The sequence below is a fragment of the Teleopsis dalmanni genome, chromosome 2 (assembly GCF_002237135.1).
Source record: "Teleopsis dalmanni isolate 2A chromosome 2, ASM223713v2, whole genome shotgun sequence".
Classification (NCBI taxonomy): domain Eukaryota; kingdom Metazoa; phylum Arthropoda; class Insecta; order Diptera; family Diopsidae; genus Teleopsis; species Teleopsis dalmanni.
The window spans coordinates 24,297,668-24,304,289 of NC_051847.1; the positions used below are offsets into that span (position 1 = coordinate 24,297,668).

Genomic DNA, 6,622 nt, shown 5'->3' on the forward strand with positions numbered 1-6,622 from the left:
TTTATATCTGTAGAAAAACAAAACCACTAAACCTAACAAATAAATTTGACTTTTATAGCATAAAGTTTTGTATAAATAAAAATTCCATGTATATTTCTAATATACATTTTTTATATATAAACCTTAACAGCCAATGGCAAAGCAAAATGAAGACAATAAACGTGAAATAAAAAATCTTGAAAAGGTAAAATTATTAAGAATTAACACAGTCTTTAACGCAATGCTTTTCGCTGGGGTTTCTATGACTTTATTTCATAAGTTTTATTATATTATATTTATTTTATTATTATAAAATAAAGAAAGCTTTTGTATACTAACATTGTTTAAATATTATTTTTTTTAGGAAATGAATTACTTTTCTATAACTCCATCTAACAAATATTATTATAATAATATATTATAGCATTATTATACTTTAGAGATTAAAATTGCAATGAAAACAGAATTGTTTAAATATTTTATATGTTGTATTATTCACTTTGTAGTATTTATTAATTCAAGTATATATTAATACAATACTCGAAACAGCTGTATGATCAGCCAAAAATTCAATTGATTAAAATAATATAAAATTAATTTTTGTTGTTGTAATTCACTACTGTTCGAAAAACCTCTTAATATATATATTAAGTAATGTACTCATATTTATATACTGTGAAATATAATATCTTTAAGTATGCATTAATAATTTGACTGATTAATTAATAGGGCTTCTAATTACTAAGGAACCCTTAAATAATACACCTATTGTCATAATGTTTAAGAATTTCAGTTGAAGCTTTTCGTTCTGTTTTTTATTATTTATAATTATTGAGTTTGCATAGTCATATACTTTTGAATGCTTGTTTTTAAGCTTTGTTTTATGCAGAGCTTAGATCACATATTGCAATACCCTACAACATATAAAAATATAAGTAAAAGTGATAATTAAATTAATTCCAAACAACTTAGAACAAATGAATATTATTTTTTTAAATAAAGTGCTAATCAATTAGTTTATACAATTAGCACGAAAATAGTTGCTGATGCGATATGCGATGTGCCAGATGGATTAAAAACGAGATATTTTTTACATAACATTTATTAATAGAAATACATATATAAAAGTTTTGCATAAATTTTAATATGTTAAAGTTATAAAAAAGTGTCATTTTTATACATACTGTATGTATGAAGCTTGATAATTTCTACTGTTTTTACTAGTGCTGTACACTGTTGGAAACTGTTATACTTAAACATGTTCAACCTGAAAAGATTTCTCAACGTATATGGCCTGTTAAAAGCTTCATTATAAGTATAAAGGAAGTAAGACCGGATTAAACTGCAAATGAAATATAAAAAACCTGAAAATGATTAATTTATCGAATTTCAACAAACAAATTTTAAATCTCAATCAAACACTACCATTATTATATGTACTGTATGTTGATTACAATATTTATACGAAAAACTAAAATTTTCTAATAGTTCATATTTCTCCACTTAACTTTAATTTTTTATGCTTACATTCAATTATGATTATGATTAGTCTCCCTACACTTACAAAACAAATTGCAATTTCTTGAAAAAATTCTAATAATATTAAAAAATTTTTCAAAACGCATATAAATATTTAGTTTATATCGCTATAGATAAGATAATCTCATTAAGCAATGCGCTTATTATCCAACGATACCCTCAATATTTATATGGAATCTAACCCTTCAGCTGTTATGCGAACAAACTTCATTTGAAATGAAAATATCCAAATGTTTAAGTTGTAGCGTCAAAAAAATTGTATCTAAATAGGCATTCACTTCAGTTATAGTAAAATCAAAAAAAAAATGACAGATACAAATGAGTAAGCTTAGTGCTTCTATATCTAAGTATTAGTGAAATTCTATTATGTGCTCAAATAATCTTATATTATATATACAATATTTGAATACACATGAAAACTGGGTGGAGTTAATTCAAATGCTTTGCAATTATATTTTTGTTTAAAATTGCTCGACTTTTGCAAAATAAATAGAGTAAAATAAAATTTAATAAAAATTCAATTTAAATATTGATATTTAAAAATATAATAAAATTCAATTATAAAAATTACAAATTTAAATTTTGATATTGCATTTGCATAAGCCTTGCTTTCTATATGTAAGTAATTAAATTTAGTATGTGATACCTGTATAATTTGTTTGATATCAACATTATTGTTGTAGTGACATTATTTTAAAAATAGTTAAGCAATTAGTTTTAATTAATAAATTCTTTATTAAATATTTACAAGCTTGGTTTTAAGCAAAAAATTCTTGATTATACGTGATTAGAACTCAAAAGTGGTTCACGTAATTTACATTCTGATCCACAAAAGGCATGCACACGTCGAAAACATTATTGACAACTTGTTTTAATTATTTACTAATTAATAAGAGAAACAACATATATAATTTATTTAATAATTATTAGAAATTCCTTAAGTACACACATTATAGTGACAAATTTATGTGCGCATGCCTAAAGAGGGTTAACATACCAAAGTAATTTGAAGACTTTTTTGGTGTATGAGACAAGTTATTTTATTTGGTCTTCATATTTCGCCCACAGTCTGGCCAAGTAGCCTTAAAAGGTAGCAACGACTATAGTTGTTTTATTAGAAACTATTAATATGAATTTATGTATAGTACATGAGTTTTTATTCCATTATTCATTACATTTTTATTTTTTAATAATTATGACACCATAGACATATATTTGCAGTTATTGTGATTTAATTAAAACATATATTAGTCACCTCAACATCTAATAAGACATATTAAATTCAAGATATATTTTTATAAAGATTATTATTTATATAACAAAATTTTAATTATTAATAAGTAAATTATGAGTAATAATGTAATAGAAGTACCAACTACAAAGGACAGTTAACTCGTTTGAATATAGCAACTAGTACGGTAACTGAATAACATATAAACTGGGTACGCATTGGCGAAGTAGTTATTCTGTGATAAAAATATTTCGGAATTAAAAAATGAAACATTATAAATGTTTGAAATTAAAACATTATTAAACAAACAAAATTTAATTTAACTAAAACAATATTAAACAAACAAAATGTATTTTATCACCTTATCGTGTACAAGACTACTAAAAAAGATTTTGAAACAACCCTCCATTAATTTTTCGTAGATTTATTGAAGCATAGCTCCTTTTAACTCCTCCTATGAATTTTTAATAATCCAATCCATGCGAATTACTTTCTTTGAAATAGTGATTTATACTTCAAGAACAAAAAAAAGGTTTCACATATGATTCCTTTCATTAAGTTTACTGCTAAAAGCTGTTCCACAATGATAGTTCAGTACCACGGCAGTTCACAGGAACTAATACTAAAAAAAATAGTTGATATAAAAACTTTGGACAACAGATAGGAAACTCTGTGCAGTGCTACCAACATACAAAGTGTGTATTGTATATATAATATATATAAAATAAAAAGTGGCGTATATATTTAATTTTGTTTTTAAGCAAACATTTACGATGCTTTTCACAAAGAATGTATATCATCTATTTTCTGGGTATCCGCATAATAATCAGAATTTTTAAATCCATTATTAATTGTGCTTTGGTAACAAAATATAAAGACTTTCGCCAATATTAAACAAATCTAAATATTTAAAATTTACTGCGAACTAAAAAAGGAATTAATTTAATTCAAGCGCTGAAATTTAATCCATAATATTATTTTCCTGGTAACATGGTATTGGTTAATAGGCAAATATTTCAAAGACTAGAGATGCGAATTGCTAAGCTTTTATTTATTGTGCAAATTGTCAGCAGTTTTCGGACTTGGTTTCTTCGAGGAACTCAAAACGTATTCAGACGTATTCAAAACGTATTCCTTCCCGAGTCTTCTTATAGGAAATAAAATCCTATAATTTAAATTTTCAGTATGGAGTAAACAAAAATAACAAGAAAAAAGGTGTGGGTACATTATTTATTAGAATTTCTGAGCAAATAGAACGGAAGGAGAAGGTTTATCAACCTTTTTTTTATTATGCAGATTTCATTTTATATTTCATTATTTTCTTAGTTCAAATTCATTTAGCTCATTCAAACCCTTACAAAGTGGAATAATGAATCACTTGGGTGGGTTAAATATATCTTATATGAAAAGTTCTAGCAAAACGCAACGAAGCTAGAAAAATAATCAAGCTTTTACTTGACGTGCTTCAACTTTCAGAAAGATATCCTTTGAAGACTTTTTTAAATATGCGGACGCTTTATAAAATAATCAAAGAAATTAAAAAAATGACAAAATACTAAAATACTAGGAAGAAAGATATCTTATAAAATAAACCCTAAGGATTTGGGGGTCCCTAGTAGAAGGAGAGATATGGATTTTTCACAGATTTAACTTTATATCTAATCTAACTAACTCATAACACAAGTATCGGTTTTAAAAATATCAATATTTTATTGATATTATTGTTTAAGAAAGCACTAAGAATCGTGATTCAGATGAGATATTTTATTAAAAAAACTTATTTAATTTTAACTTTTTGCCCATCACATTTTAATTAGCTTTATAAGAGACCTTGTGCTATGTATTTTTATATTGTATATATTTAAATTGTTTATTGTTGATATGACGTAATATATTATATATATTTATAATGACGACATCATGTTCTTATATATGTATGTATTTTTGTTGAATATGCAAAACCAAAAATTGCAACAAAAGTGCGATTAAATTTTTATACATGATTAATTATATTTTTTCATTTATAATTAAAAACTTGATTTATTATTTATAAAAATGCAAAAGCAAAAAAAAAACAAAGAGAAAAGATACTTAATATTTTTATTAAAAATAAAAAACACAAATACACTGACAAGATTGTCTGTCTTCCATGTGTTGAAAATATTTTCAAGCCTTAGTTACTGCAACCACTTGTGTCATTCATCAATTTAATTTTATTTACGTACCACACTGCACATTCAGCACTTTAGAGTGTAATAAACTCAGTATAGCACAAATTAGTGAATCATTTTAATACAAAACAATATAATCTTTTAAATGAAGAACAATAAAACTTTAATTATTTTGTTCTATTTTTAATAATATAACTAATATTTTTAAAGAAACTTATAGGCTGTTTACGTGATACATTTTATGCATCGTAAGCCAGTGGGAAAGGACTTTTTCATATTCGCATAGATAATAAATTGTATTTTATTTTAGTATTGATTTAAGTTTAAAAAGTTTTTTATTTTTATATAAAAAAATAAAAATTTTCATTTAATATTTTTTAATTTATTTATTTTATGAAAATAAACTTGACCGGATAAAATTAATTATAAACTTTGATCTTGAAAAATTTCTTAAAGCACTTTATTCTAATATATATATTTATTATAAAAAAAATTTAAATATACGTTTTTGTATAACAATATTTATTTATCACATATATATAGTATAAAAAATTTTTTAAACAATTTTTATTCAATTTATGCTTTCAAAATAAATTTAATTTATTATTATTTCTATGATATTCTATTAAATTTTTTTATTGGAATCCTTTTTCATATATTCGTTTTATGTATATATACAATAGTATATATATACTTTACTGTTTACACAAACAAATTCACACTGCCTTACACAACACTTGCCATATATATATATAATATATAAAAAACATTAAAAAAATTAATACAACTTGTGTAATTCACATACTTCAGCTTCCGAAAATTTTGACGTTTGCACTACTGACCGCGCTTTCGAACCGCAATGCAACAACTCTGAATTCAAACTAAATGACTGAGTTTTGTGCGCGCACTCCAACGTCGCTAAAGTCTCGGCCGGAGCGGATCACTGAGATACGTTCGATCGTTTGACTGCGTCGTTAGAAAGTTTTTCTGACGTCGGCGTTGTCAAATAAAATAAAAAAAAAATAATATCTACAAAAAATTGTAGCTGGTCACTTTAGATATGTGCTGTAGCGATAATCACTTGATGTTTCCCTTTTTATGGTTGGTGTGTTATTTTTATATTTAATTTTTTTTTATCGAAATTATATGTTTAAAAACGCATCCAAAAAATTTGTTTTAGGCATTAAAACGCAAAAATGTTTTTGGTATACTGATATGATATATAGTTAAGCATATATTGTATTTGCTTGCTTTACGATCTCTTCTAAAACTTACGATAATAAAAGCATCTTAAAAATATGAACTACATTTTGCATTCTAACTATTAAATTTGGGAAGTGAAAAATTTATTTACGAGTATCTACCATCATTATTAATTGTATTTTAATTTAAAATTTTATAAAATTATTTTTGAATTTGTTTATCGACATCCTTTTTATAATGGTTTTTATACATTCGGGTATAGGTACCTTTTTTGTTAAATATATACACAAAAGACTAAAGAGGAGGATGTAGATATTGTTTTAGTGATATTAATTTATGGTAGATCGTGATCCTGATGATGATTCTCAAGGAGAGTCGAAATATAGAGTGTAATAAAAAATATTAAATGTTGAGTTATTTAATAAATTATTTAATAAATTAAAACATATATAAAAACCAATTATTTTGTAAATTATTTACGATTTTTAAATTTCACTGG

General features: G+C 24.2%; 1 protein-coding gene across 1 annotated transcript in view; it reads right to left on the reverse strand.

The window, feature by feature from the left end:
• The window catches only part of LOC119679780 (transient receptor potential cation channel protein painless-like), an 18,562-nt gene extending 12,732 nt beyond the window's left edge, over nt 1–5,830 (reverse strand). The window contains exon 1 of the mRNA XM_038092319.1: nt 5,726–5,830. The gene's annotated coding sequence lies outside the window, so the exon portion shown is untranslated. The remainder of the gene's footprint in view (nt 1–5,725) is intronic.
• Nucleotides 5,831–6,622: the final 792 nt, after the last annotated feature.